This window comes from Phyllobates terribilis, unplaced genomic scaffold (assembly GCF_046119375.1).
Source record: "Phyllobates terribilis strain yellow unplaced genomic scaffold, ASM4611937v1 Scaffold_12__6_contigs__length_324123572, whole genome shotgun sequence".
NCBI lineage: Eukaryota > Metazoa > Chordata > Amphibia > Anura > Dendrobatidae > Phyllobates > Phyllobates terribilis.
Genome location: NW_027362772.1, coordinates 68,948,204 through 68,965,644, shown reverse-complemented (window position 1 = coordinate 68,965,644; position 17,441 = coordinate 68,948,204). Strand labels below are relative to the sequence as shown.

Here is a 17,441-nt window from a genome sequence, read left to right as displayed (position 1 = left end):
ACAGTCGACTCTTCTCTGCCCATAGTTGTTTGGCTTCCTCCGGAGCGTCTGGTTCAAGGCGAGCCTCCGGCCGAGTCAGCATCTCCTTCACCAGTCGGACGGCAGGGTCGCTGTCTTGCGTTTCTGCCCAGTTGTAGTGGGGTAAGGGGTTCAACGTAGCAGCCTGCTTACTCCTTACCCGGTGGGAATACTGAATAGTCCCATGACGGTGGAACGCAGGGAGTTCAACTTCTTCCAGTCCCTCCGGATCTTCTCCTCCGTCCGGCAGGTTGGGCATCCTGGACAGGGCGTCCGCGTTGGTATTGGAGCGTCCTGCCCGGTATTTAATTGTGAACTCGTAGTTGGACAGACGGGCCATCCACCTCTGCTCCAGGGCACCGAGTCTTGCCGTGTCCAGGTGTGTCAGCGGGTTGTTATCCGTGTACACGGTGAACCGGGAAGAAGCGAGGTAATGCTTAAAGCGCTCAGTGATTGCCCATACTACGGCCAGGAACTCTAACTTAAATGAGCTGTAATTCTCGGGGTTCCTTTCGGTGGGTCGCAGTTTTCGGCTGGCGTAGGCGATTACTCGTTCCTTCCCCTGCTGGATCTGGGACAGTACGGCTCCTAGCCCGATGTTACTGGCGTCGGTGTAGAGGATAAAGGGCTGGCTATAATCCGGGTACGCCAGGATTTCGTCCCCCGTGAGGGCCATCTTCAGCTGGCGGAAGGACTCTTCTTCCAGCTCTTCCCATTTGAAGGGCGGCTTCTGGTTCTTGGCCTTCCGGGACTGGCCTATCAGGAGGTCCTGCATAGGTGCTGCCTTTTTGGTGAAACCGGGAATAAACCTTCGGTAGTAGCCTACCAACCCGAGGAACTGCCGCACTTCTTTTACGCTGGAGGGGCTTGGCCATCCCTTAATTGCGGTGATCTTATCGGGGTCGGGAGCCACTCCGTCAGCGCTCACCACGTGTCCCAGGTACTGCACCTTTGGTTTCAGGAGGTGACACTTGGAGGGTTTCACCTTTAGGCCGTAACTCGCCAGAGCCTCGAACACTTCCGCCAGGTGTTTCAGGTGGTCCTCATACGTCTTGGAATGTACTATGACATCGTCCAGGTACAACAGGACCGTCTCGAAGTTTCTGTGGCCCAGACAACACTCCATTAGGCGTTGGAAGGTTCCTGGTGCGTTGCAGAGTCCGAACGGCATGCAGGTGAACTCGCTAACTCCCATCGGGGTGGTGAATGCGGTCTTCTCCCGGTCCGCCTCTGCTACAGGAACCTGCCAGTACCCGCTAGTGAGATCCAAGGTAGAGAAGAAGTTAGCAGATCTTAAAGCAGCCAATGACTCCTCTATCCTTGGTAAGGGGTACGCATCCTTGTGTGTGATACGGTTGATTTTCCGGTAATCTACACACATCCTCATGGTGTTGTCTTTCTTTTTGACTAAAACTAATGGGGCTGCCCAGGGGCTACAACTATCCCGGATTACCCCAGCCTCCTTCATATCTCTAAGCATCCCCTTGGCGTGTTGGTAATGTGCAGGGGGTACGGGTCGATACCTCTCTTTTATGGGAGGATGATCTCCCGTGGGGATGCGATGTTCTACCCCCTTGACTCGCCCGAAGTCTAACGGGTGTTTACTAAACACTCTCTCATACTCTTGAGCCACCCGGTAGACTCCTTGTTTCTGATGTGAGGGAGTGGAGTCAGTACCCAAATGTAGTTGCTGACACCAGTCCTCCATGTCTTTCTTAGAGCCGTTACCTTCCTCCGGGTGAGATGGAGGCAAGGGTTCCACAGATTGTATAGAACTTTGATTAGTGGTATATAATTTGGCTAGCGTGGCATACCGGGGCAGGTACACTTCCCTCTCCCCGATATTTATTATGCGAATGGGCACCCTCCCATGGCGTACATTGACCACCCCCCGTGCTGTCAAAATGGTGGGCCTACTGTCTGAGTAAACTGGTTCTACCATTGCCTGGTAATCTCTACCTCTCAGACCAATAGCTGCCCGGCACCAAATCATCATTTCACTTTTTGGGGGCATGGCAATAGGAAAAGGGTCACACATTCTTACGCTATCAATCTCACCGCCGGAGAGTTCCACTTGTTGCCGTTGCATCAGTGCCCGGATCTCTTTCTGGAGCACCCGCTGCTCGCCGGAGCTGGCATTCTTGGCAACCTGCTGTAAAAGGAAAATCACCTCTGCAAGACAATTTTCAATTACATTAGTTCCTAGAGTTATTTTTGGGTGACTCTCATGTTTATCGATATCTACAATGATCAGTCCCTGTGCGGCCAGTTCGACTCTACCAATTTTGATGGTCACCTCTTTAAATCCGATCTGTGGCACGGGCTGACCATTGCTGGCGATGATACTCAAGTCGTCGTCGGGGTAGCGGGTAATATCCGAGTCATTCCAGTACTGCTTGAAGAGCACGTACGGGATGGTGGTGACCTGTGACCCGGTGTCCAGTAGGGCACTCATGGGAATGCCATCCAGTACCACAGGCAAGACTGGACGTCCTCCCACATATCTGTCGCGCCAGTTCGATGGGCCTGGTGATCTTTTTCCTGGGGGTTGGCCCTCTACCCCAGGTTGTGCCCGTTTAAAGAACAGTACCTTGCCATATGTCCGGGTTGATTGCAGCGGCGGCAGATGGGTCGTCCGTCCTCACTGTATCGGTCACTGGGTCTTCCTCTGGCCGGTGGGGTCCTCCTTGGTCGACGCCACGGGATGTCCTCCGGTCCGGATGCCAGCTGGATCTTCCCTGGGGTGGAAACCTGTAAAGACTGCACAGTTCGGGTTAGCGCAGCAACGCTCTTAGCTAGCTCTTGGACCTGATGGTGTAGGTCTGGAGCCGGGTCATTGTCCAAAGCCTGCGCATCAGCTCCCACAGGCCCTGCTGACAAGGGCGCCGCCTCCTGGTAGTAAGTGGTAGTGGGGCGTCTGTGGGTCACAACGCCACCTGGTGCCGGTTCTCGGAGCACCCGGATGGCTCTGTCCTTGAACTGTGCAAAGTCCAGATGGGGATCCTGTAAGGCCATTGCCCGCAACTGGGTTCGGTGGGCATTGCAATATAAACCCTCTATAAATTGTTCAGTCAACAGCCTGTCCTCGTTTCCCACCCCATCAGGGTCGGTCTGCTTTATGGCCCTCAGGGCCTCTTGTAGGTTTAGTGCATAGTCCCTTATACTCTCATGCGCTCGCTGCTTGCACCCGTAGAATCTAAGCTTAATCTCGGCTGAGGTGCGGGTATCAAAGGTGTCCTTCAGCCGGGTTAGTATCCCTGCGACAGTCTTCCTCCCAGGTGGCCAGGATTTTACTTCCCTTTTGGCTGCCCCGGTTAGTTGGGCCACCAGGATGCTCACTTTTTGCTCTTCTGTGAGGGGGTACACCTGGAAGAGGCTATCGAGCTTTTCTCTAAAGTCATGCAGGGTATGTGACTCCCCTGAGTACTGGGGTAGCCAAGCTGCTCCCGGGATATAGGGCATGGTGAAGGGCATAACTGCAGCAGCGGTAGCGCTGGCGGGGGTTGAGGCAGTGAAGCTCTCCTCCGTATCCGACATCTTCCTGCCCCCTAGTGGACCGTGGCCTACCTTGCGATGATCCTCTTCCGTAGGTCGCGGCTCCGCAGTGGATCGTCAGGGTTGAGGACCTTCCGTCGCGCTCCTGTGACGTCGGCGTCTGCTGGGCTCCTTCCAGGACCTTACGCAACGTCCGGACGTGAGGCGGGGCTTCAGTTCTCGCGCGCTTTCGGAGTCCACGCCCCTCTTCTTCCCGCGCGGCGTCCTCAAGATGGCGTCCAATGGCGGGAAAACTCCACGGATGGCGGGAAGAAGGTCGAAGATGGCGCCGGATGGCGGGAAAACTTCGCGGATGGCGGGAAGAAGGTAGAAGATGGCGCCGGATGGCGGGAAACCTTCACCACTGGTAAGTTTGAACAGTCTTTGCTTTTCAGGCACGCAGTACCCGGTGGTTGCGGGCACGAAATCCTGCCGACTACGCCAAAGTTGACGCGCCCCTGGGCCTGTGTCGCGCTGCGGTGCGCACGCGGGAGCTTACCCGGAGCCGGATCCGTGGAGGGTTGTAATCTCGTGGCGGTGACCCGGTCCGTGCCCAGGGAGTCAAACTAGACGGCAGTCTATTAGTAGTAAATAGTTGATGACTACGCCACCCGTTGAGTGCAGCCAGGAAGCTGCTGCTGCAGGGCAGACCGCTGAGGCCGGTGGTAGGATTGTGCAGCGTGATAGTATAACCCCCAACGGGAGGGGTATGGCCTCAGGGCAGCCGACGTGGATGATGGGGGTAGCAGGAACCACTCAGAGACGGTACGGTGTAGTTCAGGGTCTTTACTGGTAACAACGACAGACCCTCCCGGAGTACTTGCTAGCAAACGGGGCCTGGTCAGTCTTTGAGCAGATGGGATCTCCCCTGGCCAGGCGTAGTTGTAGGCCTCCCAAACTGACTGTACTCTTCTGGCTACCTTGCTAGAAGCTGATGTAAGTAGCCCACGTCCCTGAGTGTACCGTGTGGTGCTCACCCGTATGGCCGGTGACTCGGGGCCTTCTAATGGCTTCTGCTCCACGATGGCGGTGCTGGTCCCACACGTGTGACCGTGCCTTCGGGCTTCTGGGCCAGAGGACCTGAAATCCCCTGCCCGACGGATTCTGCTGCTGGGTAGGAGTTAGTCCCCACAGCCTCGGACTCCGGGTCCGGTAAAGAATCTTCTTAGTCAGGGCGAGCTCTGTAGCTGCCAGCCCCTGACTCCTTGTAACTCTGCTGTTTCCTATGCTGCTTCTCTTCTCCACTCTCCTTGTCTGACTCACCCTGCCTCAGCCCCGGGTTTTTACAGGGGAAGTTCTTCCCCTCCCAAGACTGGGCAGGAGGTGTGGCATGCACAGGATCCCTGACCAAAGGACCTCCCACCTGCTCTCAGACATAATATCTCTATCACTGTGGCAACCAGACCCCTGGGGTGTCACATTCCCCCCTAGTGAAATTTAGTACTCCGGGACTAAACACATTTAGAAAAACATAACAAAGTATAACAATAACAATACTATAAGAAAAACACATAAGATGGTTACGGCGTGTCCGCAACCGGATGCAGTCTTTGAAAAAAAAAAGCAAAGGTGTCCATTTCACCAACACAGGGAGACGTAACCAGGTAGGGGTCTGTCCTACCCCGAGTCCTTAATAGTCTCTAGTCCATCCTGGGTTACGCTCCAACTATATACAAGGATTCCCGGTAAATCCACCAAGGTTTCCTAAAAATAACTAGAAACACAAAATTATACACAAGCAACAAGACACAGAAAAACATAAATAAAACAATTTATACACTTTAAATTCTCCAGCGTGCGGGTAACTGGCCTCTAGTGGCCCGAGTGGACCTACGGAGCTGACTGTCTGGCCCTGAACTACAGGGTGTAGGAGCTGTCAAGGGTAAACTGGGCAGCTGTCTACCGGCTCTTTGTCTCACTAGGGGTACGGCAGGCTCACTATAAGCAGAGGGTTGATTCTCCTGTTCTGCTTGTGTGGAGTCTTCTGCCTCCTGGACCGGCTGTTCTTCCAGCTCTACCCGTTGCTCCGTAGGTTCTTGGGATGATGGTTGGAGGAAGGTGAGTACGGGTACCACAACTGCACCATTGACTTGAGTCCAAGACTGAGGAAAGTCCCCGAGCACGGTACTAACCATATCTTCCCTTTCTTCCACGGGTCGATGGTCTTCTTGTTCCTCTTCAGGGTTCCTCAGTTGTTCGGGACACTTCTTCAGGTGGTCCCGGGATACAATGGCTGTGGTTTCCCCTCCGTCTTTACTGATGGTACAGACCTTCGGGTTCTCGTGGCTTGAGGGCAGTACGGTGTACGGGTCCTTCTCCCACTGGTCGTCCAACTTGTGGAGCCGTCTCTTCCTCTTCAAGACCTGCTCTCCGGGTACCAGGGGAACAGCGGGAGCATACTGGTTGTAAGTTTTCTCTTGTCTTTCCCTAGCCTGACAGAGACTTCGCTCCACGCTCTCCTGTACTCTCCGGTACTGCTGCTGCCTCTCTGTGTCCCAGTCTGTTTCTGGTGAAGTGTCCTCGGGGGTCAGGACTCCCATTTCCAGGTCAACAGGTAACTTACCAGGTCTTGCCCTCATTAGGTAAGCCGGGGTACAGTTGGTGGAACCTACCGGGATGTGGTTGTATAGGTCCACCAGATCGGGCAACTTTTCAGGCCACAGACTGCGTTCTTCCAGGGGCAACGTTTTTAGAAGATCCATTACCACCTGGTTCATTTTTTCACAAAGTCCATTAGTCTGCGGATGGTAGGGTGTCGTCCTTATCTTCCGGCAGCCATACAGATTGCAGAATTCCTGAAAGACCTCCGCTTCAAAGGCAGGTCCCTGGTCCGTCAGCACTTGGTCCGGGTACCCGTGTGGACGGCAGAAGTGCTGCTGGAAGGCTCTAGCTGCTGTTTGAGCCGTTAAGTCCTTGACGGGGACGACAACCAAGAACCGGGAGTAATGATCCACGATGGTTAACGCGTAGACGTAGCCACTTCTGCTTGGGGTCAGTTTTACATGATCCAAGGCTACCAGTTCCAACGGTTGCCGGGTGACGATGGACTGCAGGGGAGTCTTCTGGCTGGCTCGGTCCTTCCTTCTCAGGTTGCACGGGCCACAATCTCTGCACCACTTCTCGATGGTTCCCCTCATGCCTACCCAGTGGAACCGCTCGCGCAGCAGGAACTCCAGCTTTTTCCACCCAAAGTGTCCAGCTCCGTCGTGGTATGCCTCCATCACCATGGCTGCGTCTCTTCGTGGCACCACTACTTGCCAGAGTAATTCATGCGTCCGGGAGTTAACCATTCTGCGGCACAACTTCCCTTTGTAAAGGAACAGTCGACTCTTCTCTGCCCATAGTTGTTTGGCTTCCTCCGGAGCGTCTGGTTCAAGGCGAGCCTCCGGCCGAGTCAGCATCTCCTTCACCAGTCGGACGGCAGGGTCGCTGTCTTGCGTTTCTGCCCAGTTGTAGTGGGGTAAGGGGTTCAACGTAGCAGCCTGCTTACTCCTTACCCGGTGGGAATACTGAATAGTCCCATGACGGTGGAACGCAGGGAGTTCAACTTCTTCCAGTCCCTCCGGATCTTCTCCTCCGTCCGGCAGGTTGGGCATCCTGGACAGGGCGTCCGCGTTGGTATTGGAGCGTCCTGCCCGGTATTTAATTGTGAACTCGTAGTTGGACAGACGGGCCATCCACCTCTGCTCCAGGGCACCGAGTCTTGCCGTGTCCAGGTGTGTCAGCGGGTTGTTATCCGTGTACACGGTGAACCGGGAAGAAGCGAGGTAATGCTTAAAGCGCTCAGTGATTGCCCATACTACGGCCAGGAACTCTAACTTAAATGAGCTGTAATTCTCGGGGTTCCTTTCGGTGGGTCGCAGTTTTCGGCTGGCGTAGGCGATTACTCGTTCCTTCCCCTGCTGGATCTGGGACAGTACGGCTCCTAGCCCGATGTTACTGGCGTCGGTGTAGAGGATAAAGGGCTGGCTATAATCCGGGTACGCCAGGATTTCGTCCCCCGTGAGGGCCATCTTCAGCTGGCGGAAGGACTCTTCTTCCAGCTCTTCCCATTTGAAGGGCGGCTTCTGGTTCTTGGCCTTCCGGGACTGGCCTATCAGGAGGTCCTGCATAGGTGCTGCCTTTTTGGTGAAACCGGGAATAAACCTTCGGTAGTAGCCTACCAACCCGAGGAACTGCCGCACTTCTTTTACGCTGGAGGGGCTTGGCCATCCCTTAATTGCGGTGATCTTATCGGGGTCGGGAGCCACTCCGTCAGCGCTCACCACGTGTCCCAGGTACTGCACCTTTGGTTTCAGGAGGTGACACTTGGAGGGTTTCACCTTTAGGCCGTAACTCGCCAGAGCCTCGAACACTTCCGCCAGGTGTTTCAGGTGGTCCTCATACGTCTTGGAATGTACTATGACATCGTCCAGGTACAACAGGACCGTCTCGAAGTTTCTGTGGCCCAGACAACACTCCATTAGGCGTTGGAAGGTTCCTGGTGCGTTGCAGAGTCCGAACGGCATGCAGGTGAACTCGCTAACTCCCATCGGGGTGGTGAATGCGGTCTTCTCCCGGTCCGCCTCTGCTACAGGAACCTGCCAGTACCCGCTAGTGAGATCCAAGGTAGAGAAGAAGTTAGCAGATCTTAAAGCAGCCAATGACTCCTCTATCCTTGGTAAGGGGTACGCATCCTTGTGTGTGATACGGTTGATTTTCCGGTAATCTACACACATCCTCATGGTGTTGTCTTTCTTTTTGACTAAAACTAATGGGGCTGCCCAGGGGCTACAACTATCCCGGATTACCCCAGCCTCCTTCATATCTCTAAGCATCCCCTTGGCGTGTTGGTAATGTGCAGGGGGTACGGGTCGATACCTCTCTTTTATGGGAGGATGATCTCCCGTGGGGATGCGATGTTCTACCCCCTTGACTCGCCCGAAGTCTAACGGGTGTTTACTAAACACTCTCTCATACTCTTGAGCCACCCGGTAGACTCCTTGTTTCTGATGTGAGGGAGTGGAGTCAGTACCCAAATGTAGTTGCTGACACCAGTCCTCCATGTCTTTCTTAGAGCCGTTACCTTCCTCCGGGTGAGATGGAGGCAAGGGTTCCACAGATTGTATAGAACTTTGATTAGTGGTATATAATTTGGCTAGCGTGGCATACCGGGGCAGGTACACTTCCCTCTCCCCGATATTTATTATGCGAATGGGCACCCTCCCATGGCGTACATTGACCACCCCCCGTGCTGTCAAAATGGTGGGCCTACTGTCTGAGTAAACTGGTTCTACCATTGCCTGGTAATCTCTACCTCTCAGACCAATAGCTGCCCGGCACCAAATCATCATTTCACTTTTTGGGGGCATGGCAATAGGAAAAGGGTCACACATTCTTACGCTATCAATCTCACCGCCGGAGAGTTCCACTTGTTGCCGTTGCATCAGTGCCCGGATCTCTTTCTGGAGCACCCGCTGCTCGCCGGAGCTGGCATTCTTGGCAACCTGCTGTAAAAGGAAAATCACCTCTGCAAGACAATTTTCAATTACATTAGTTCCTAGAGTTATTTTTGGGTGACTCTCATGTTTATCGATATCTACAATGATCAGTCCCTGTGCGGCCAGTTCGACTCTACCAATTTTGATGGTCACCTCTTTAAATCCGATCTGTGGCACGGGCTGACCATTGCTGGCGATGATACTCAAGTCGTCGTCGGGGTAGCGGGTAATATCCGAGTCATTCCAGTACTGCTTGAAGAGCACGTACGGGATGGTGGTGACCTGTGACCCGGTGTCCAGTAGGGCACTCATGGGAATGCCATCCAGTACCACAGGCAAGACTGGACGTCCTCCCACATATCTGTCGCGCCAGTTCGATGGGCCTGGTGATCTTTTTCCTGGGGGTTGGCCCTCTACCCCAGGTTGTGCCCGTTTAAAGAACAGTACCTTGCCATATGTCCGGGTTGATTGCAGCGGCGGCAGATGGGTCGTCCGTCCTCACTGTATCGGTCACTGGGTCTTCCTCTGGCCGGTGGGGTCCTCCTTGGTCGACGCCACGGGATGTCCTCCGGTCCGGATGCCAGCTGGATCTTCCCTGGGGTGGAAACCTGTAAAGACTGCACAGTTCGGGTTAGCGCAGCAACGCTCTTAGCTAGCTCTTGGACCTGATGGTGTAGGTCTGGAGCCGGGTCATTGTCCAAAGCCTGCGCATCAGCTCCCACAGGCCCTGCTGACAAGGGCGCCGCCTCCTGGTAGTAAGTGGTAGTGGGGCGTCTGTGGGTCACAACGCCACCTGGTGCCGGTTCTCGGAGCACCCGGATGGCTCTGTCCTTGAACTGTGCAAAGTCCAGATGGGGATCCTGTAAGGCCATTGCCCGCAACTGGGTTCGGTGGGCATTGCAATATAAACCCTCTATAAATTGTTCAGTCAACAGCCTGTCCTCGTTTCCCACCCCATCAGGGTCGGTCTGCTTTATGGCCCTCAGGGCCTCTTGTAGGTTTAGTGCATAGTCCCTTATACTCTCATGCGCTCGCTGCTTGCACCCGTAGAATCTAAGCTTAATCTCGGCTGAGGTGCGGGTATCAAAGGTGTCCTTCAGCCGGGTTAGTATCCCTGCGACAGTCTTCCTCCCAGGTGGCCAGGATTTTACTTCCCTTTTGGCTGCCCCGGTTAGTTGGGCCACCAGGATGCTCACTTTTTGCTCTTCTGTGAGGGGGTACACCTGGAAGAGGCTATCGAGCTTTTCTCTAAAGTCATGCAGGGTATGTGACTCCCCTGAGTACTGGGGTAGCCAAGCTGCTCCCGGGATATAGGGCATGGTGAAGGGCATAACTGCAGCAGCGGTAGCGCTGGCGGGGGTTGAGGCAGTGAAGCTCTCCTCCGTATCCGACATCTTCCTGCCCCCTAGTGGACCGTGGCCTACCTTGCGATGATCCTCTTCCGTAGGTCGCGGCTCCGCAGTGGATCGTCAGGGTTGAGGACCTTCCGTCGCGCTCCTGTGACGTCGGCGTCTGCTGGGCTCCTTCCAGGACCTTACGCAACGTCCGGACGTGAGGCGGGGCTTCAGTTCTCGCGCGCTTTCGGAGTCCACGCCCCTCTTCTTCCCGCGCGGCGTCCTCAAGATGGCGTCCAATGGCGGGAAAACTCCACGGATGGCGGGAAGAAGGTCGAAGATGGCGCCGGATGGCGGGAAAACTTCGCGGATGGCGGGAAGAAGGTAGAAGATGGCGCCGGATGGCGGGAAACCTTCACCACTGGTAAGTTTGAACAGTCTTTGCTTTTCAGGCACGCAGTACCCGGTGGTTGCGGGCACGAAATCCTGCCGACTACGCCAAAGTTGACGCGCCCCTGGGCCTGTGTCGCGCTGCGGTGCGCACGCGGGAGCTTACCCGGAGCCGGATCCGTGGAGGGTTGTAATCTCGTGGCGGTGACCCGGTCCGTGCCCAGGGAGTCAAACTAGACGGCAGTCTATTAGTAGTAAATAGTTGATGACTACGCCACCCGTTGAGTGCAGCCAGGAAGCTGCTGCTGCAGGGCAGACCGCTGAGGCCGGTGGTAGGATTGTGCAGCGTGATAGTATAACCCCCAACGGGAGGGGTATGGCCTCAGGGCAGCCGACGTGGATGATGGGGGTAGCAGGAACCACTCAGAGACGGTACGGTGTAGTTCAGGGTCTTTACTGGTAACAACGACAGACCCTCCCGGAGTACTTGCTAGCAAACGGGGCCTGGTCAGTCTTTGAGCAGATGGGATCTCCCCTGGCCAGGCGTAGTTGTAGGCCTCCCAAACTGACTGTACTCTTCTGGCTACCTTGCTAGAAGCTGATGTAAGTAGCCCACGTCCCTGACTGTACCGTGTGGTGCTCACCCGTATGGCCGGTGACTCGGGGCCTTCTAATGGCTTCCGCTCCACGATGGCGGTGCTGGTCCCACACGTGTGACCGTGCCTTCGGGCTTCTGGGCCAGAGGACCTGAAATCCCCTGCCCGACGGATTCTGCTGCTGGGTAGGAGTTAGTCCCCACAGCCTCGGACTCCGGGTCCGGTAAAGAATCTTCTTAGTCAGGGCGAGCTCTGTAGCTGCCAGCCCCTGACTCCTTGTAACTCTGCTGTTTCCTATGCTGCTTCTCTTCTCCACTCTCCTTGTCTGACTCACCCTGCCTCAGCCCCGGGTTTTTACAGGGGAAGAACTTCCCCTCCCAAGACTGGGCAGGAGGTGTGGCATGCACAGGATCCCTGACCAAAGGACCTCCCACCTGCTCTCAGACATAATATCTCTATCACTGTGGCAACCAGACCCCTGGGGTGTCACACAAGCATGCCTGCGCTACTCAGTGTGTGCGGCATGGCAAGCTGGATGGCAGCGTTCTGCTGCGATCCAGCCTGTTATGTGAATGTAGCAGAGCTGAAGCTGTCGTGGGAACCATGCAAAGGTAAGGATGATGTTGCTTTATTATTTTACTTTTATTGCAGGAGATCGTTGGCTTCAGCTGGAATGGGCGTGACGGTAAGTATGGTTTAATTTAGAACAATAAAGAATTGTGTCTTTATTTCAATTAAAGGACTTAATTCTGGGTGCTTGTGTTTTTTTTAACTTTGACTATGGGGTTAGTAATGGGGGTGTCTTATAGACGCCTCTCCATTACTAACCTGGGCTTGATGTCAGCTGGCATTATAAGCTGACATCAACCCCAGCCCTATTACCCCACTGCTACCACTACAGGGCAGTGGGAAGAGCGAGGCTAAGTGCCAGAATTGGCGCATCCTACGGATGCACCATTTCTGGGGCGGCTGACGGCTGGTGTTTCTAGCCTGGGAGGGGGCCAATATTCATGGCACCCTTCCTGGGCTATTAATATCAGCCCCCATCTGTCTGCCTAGCCTTTGCTAGCTATTAAAATAGGGGGGACCCCACGTCATTTTTTTGAGGGGTCCCCCATTTTAATAGCTAGTAAAGGCTAGGTATTCAGCTGGGGGCTGATATTAGTAGCCTGGGAAGCTCCATGGGTATTACCCCCTTCCCAGGTTTCAAACATCTGCCCCAGCCGTCTGCTTAACCTCCGCTAGAGCCTAAAATTACGGGGAACCCCACGCCAATTTTTTTTTAAATAAATCCTTTATTTTAACACTAAATGACAAGTACAGTAATCAACACTGTCACTGTACTTCATATATATGTGACTGACATGTTTCTATCTATCTAATCTATCTGTGATTCTCTATTCCTTCTATTCTAAATTGTCGGGTACCGCTGCTGAAATGCCGGCCGGCTTTTTTAAAGAGACGGTGCATGAAAACACTATTATTTTTTTTAATAAATCCTTTACACTAAATGACAAGTACAGTAAGCAACACTGTCACTGTACTTCATATATATGTGACTGACATGTTTCTATCTATCTAATCTATGTGTGATTCTCTATTCCTTCTATTCTAAATTGTCAGGTACCGCTGCTGAAATGCCGGCCGGCTTTTTTAAAGAGACGGTGCATGAAAACACTATTATTTTTTTTAATAAATCCTTTACACTAAATGACAAGTACAGTAAGCAACACTGTCACTGTACTTCATATATATGTGACTGACATGTTTCTATCTATCTAATCTATGTGTGATTCTCTATTCTTTCTGTTCTAAATTGTTGGGTACCGGTGTATGCCGCTGCTGAATTGCCGCTTTTCATGTTTCACTGTGAGCACTGTTCCCATCGATTTGGGCAATCACTGTAATGCCACAACCACCATGGCTGTGGCATTACAGTGAGTGGCAGACAATTCCTGCATGATTGGTGCTCTAAATAGCGCCAGACATGCAGGACACGCTTTTGGTGCATGAACAGTTATCGAACATAACCTCGAACAGCCGAATTTTTTGCAAATCGTTCGGGTTCGTCGAACGACTCGAACACCACCCAAAACAGCTCGAATTTGAGATTGGCGAACAGTTCTAGTCGAACACCGCTCATCTCTATTCATGATAGCGCTAACTTTGCAGCTGATATGGGGCTCTTGAGCTGGGGAGAAAGGTGAGCCCTCAGAATCAAATCCTCTGGTGGGCCCAATGTTTTTCAATCTGAAACAGCTTCTCAGTGGGAGTTGTAGTTCACCACAGCCATATTCTTTAGCTTGGTGAAAAGACTGGCATAGAGGGAAACCGTATCTACTCCAGCTGTCATTTCTCAGTCACCAGGTTCCACCCATTGTCACACACGACCATGCCTGGCTGTATGTTCAGCGGTGAGAGCCACAGATCAAGCTGCTGTATTACAGCTTTCAACAACTCTGCAGCGCTGGGCGGTTTGTCACCTAAGCATTAAGCATCTTATCTTCAGCACAGCCTCTTGCCGCTTGGCCAAGGCAGTGCTGCAGTGCTTTCTGCTTGTGACTGATGTGGTCATTTCGGAGATGGAGGAGGAGGTGCAGGAGCTGAACAATGTGATTACATTGAGGTTACATTGGCGACTCTGTTTTTATACTAAAGAAAGATCCTACTGTTTTTTTTTTTTTTACGTTATTTTTTAAGTCAAATGCATTCACCGGGAAATGTCATTTTAACATTTTACAACCTTATCTGGCAATGTGGTGTGTGACACATCATCAGACACATTCTGTTTCATTGATGATGGAGGGACTCTGATAGAAACATAGAGCAGGGCCACAGTAACGAGTGCGACATGTTCCCATTAGAAAGGAGAGAGTCTGCTGTACAGTTATAGGGTATGCAGTGAGTTCAACGGCTGACCAAATTTAGGAAAAACCCCACTAAGAAATTAAAGACACATAGAGCAGGGCCACAGTAATGACAAATTCCCATTAGAAAGGAGAGAGTCTCCTATACAGTTATAGGGTATGCAGTGAGTCCAACGGTTGACCAAATTTAGGAAAAACTCCACTAAGAAATTAAAGACACATAGAGCAGGGCCAGAGTAACGACAAATTCCCATTAGAAAGGAGAGAGTCTGCTATACAGTTATAGGATGCAAAAATGTGAATTAGAGCAGAGTTTAAAGTTGCACACTATAGATACATATATCAAGAAAGGTAAACATAAACCATCCATGGTGCAACCCACTCATTGGATATATATATCTGTGGCCAATTGTTGAAAAAACTATAAATAGGAGAGTGCCGAAGCAAAAAACAACGATCGCATGGCCATGATATGAAAAGCGTATATAAACTTTATTCAAACATTTATTTGCATACAGAAAAATAGAGCAGAATGTCAGGAAGACAAATGGGTACCAAATCGCCATACAATTAATAAAAGCATGAATAAAAACAAGCAGGTAACACATACGATGCAGGTGTCATGTCTCACCACTGATTTCCTCTCTATTATCAAGTATTAAGAGACCATAGCAAATATATGAAGAGGGACACCCCGAGGAAAATCAATATATATTATAAATAGCCATATCCCAAGGTGAACATTACATATCCTTATGGTCTCACATAGTTAGCAATTTAAACATAATTACCTAGATGGGAGGCTGAGAAACCGCACGATACGTGCTTCCCCGACGCGCGTTTCGGCGCTGTTGCCTTTCTCAAGGGGACTGCTGTGGCTGGGCGAACGATCATTTAAATATCCCGCACAAAAAAGGGGGGACTGGCCAATGAAGCTGCACACCGCCCATATCGGAAGTAGTAGCCCACGTGTGTGTCGTCATGGTGATGCATGACGCTACCCAGTCATGCCCTGCGACTCACCGGAAGTGATGCAGAGAGCAACGCCGTAACCAAGATACCAGGCACCGTCGGCATCACTAAGGAAACCGAGAGAAGACATGCATGTAGGGACGGCGGTGCCCCTGCGTACAGAGACGCAGGTACATATATCATTACATATTATACCAGTGTAAACCTACTTGTAAGTGTGCCAATGGGGAAGAGGGAACTCCATAGCTGAGAGAGAGAGGGACTGCGAATCATAAGGCGCCTCTCATACAATTAATCCATCAATTGATCGCACATATTAATTGATTACCACATCAGGTAAGTCCTTCAGGACTTAAAGCCTTTGTCTCTCATCTCTATTTAGATTGTCATTTAAGATACATCTAGGTATCTTGCCCAATTCATTAGATACAATACGAACAAACATTTCCACATTAGTATTACTGGAAAGAGGGGGGAAACGCCTGGAGCCCCTTCTAATAGATGGAGGGATCTTACCACTGTCTGGAGTACGATGCTCCACCGCTAATTCCTCCAGATGTATCTTAAATGACAATCTAAATAGAGATGAGAGACAAAGGCTTAAAGTCCTGAAGGACTTACCTGATGTGGTAATCAAACCAGCTGATAAGGGTGGGAATTTGGTGGTTTGGCCGCGGCAGATGTATGAGATTGAAGCTTTCCATCAGCTACGTGATAAGACATGCTACAGACGGTTGACATATAATCCGCTCCTCACTTTTCAGGAACAATTAAATAAAATTTTAGATAGAGCCATCAGGGGAGGAGCGATTTCTAGCGAATTGGCATCTGTAATGACCGTGACCGAACCAACAATTCCCACCCTGTATCTTCTCCCCAAGATACATAAAAACCCAAACAAAACTCCAGGACGTCCGATTATTTCTGGTAGGGGGAATTACCTGGAGCCCATCAATAGATGAATAGATTCTATTCTAAATCCACTAGTCAAGAGCCTTCCCTCATTTTTAAGAGATACGGGTGACCTGCTGAGAAGGGTAGATGGTCTATATCTGGAAGTAGATTCTAGGATGGCTACTGCCGACATTGAGTCGCTATATACCAGTATTAGACACAATGATGGGCTCCGTGCTGTACAGCACTTTTTACAAGGATCTTCTCTATCTTATGATATGCAGGCATTGGTGTTGGAATTATTGGAATTCACGCTTACTCTCAATTTTTTCTTATTTAAGGGGTCCTTCTACCTACAGCTCTAGGGGACAGCTATGGGGGCGGTCTTTGCCCCCTCATATTCTAATCTTTTCCTGGGGCTGTGGGAGAGAGACCTCTCCCTGCCAGATCAGGAGTCTGTGATGGGCCGCGTCCTCTTTTGGACGCGGTACATCGATGGCATTTTTCTGATCTGGCAAGGCTCACGTGACCATCTTGTGATGTTTATGCAGGGTCTAAATGACAATACATTCAACATACGGATCACATTTATTGATGATCCCAATAAAATTGAATTTTTGGATGTATGTTTGTTGAGAGACAAAGACAATGCCATCCAAACGAATATTTTTAGGAAACCAACATCAACAAATACCCTTCTTCATGCCTCGTCCTCTCACCCACGTCATATGATTCAATCTGTTCCGGTGGGGCAGTTTCTGCGTCTTTGCAGAATCTGCTCCGACGAGCATGATTTTGAGGTACAGGCAAAAGATATGAAGGAATGTTTCTATGAACGTGGGTATAGTCATAGAATGGTGAAGAGGGCCTACAATTGTGCGAAACACTCTTCTCGCCAAAATTTGCTCTATGGATCTAGCAATAAAAAGGATAACGACCTAGTTAGGTTTGTTACTACATTCCATTCTCAGATACCGGCTGTTAGGCAGGCCCTTGCAAAAGCCTGGCCAGTGTTAACTGCTGATCCGGTGTTATCAAAACACGTCTCAGCCAAGCCATCGATTGTATTCAGACGTGCCAGGAATCTTCGAGACCACTTAGTACGTAGTAATTACGAGGGAGTTGGTGTACATACTTTTTTGGATAATGCCAGGATGAATCCTGGATGTACACCCTGTGGGCGGTGTGTTGCTTGTCCCAACGTGATCAGGTGTACCTCATTTGTGGACTCCACGGGCGCATGTCTATTTGAAATTAAAAAACATATCACATGTTTGTCACGCAATATGATCTATTATGCTACGTGTCCTTGTGGCCAGATCTACGTTGGGATGACCACACGCTGCCTAAAAATAC

General features: G+C 51.4%; 1 protein-coding gene across 3 annotated transcripts in view; it reads right to left on the bottom strand.

Moving 5' to 3' along the window:
- LOC141172091 (cell adhesion molecule CEACAM1-like) overlaps positions 1–17,441 on the bottom strand; it is a 79,087-nt gene that overhangs the window by 22,297 nt on the left and 39,349 nt on the right. The gene's annotated exons all lie outside the window — the stretch shown is intronic.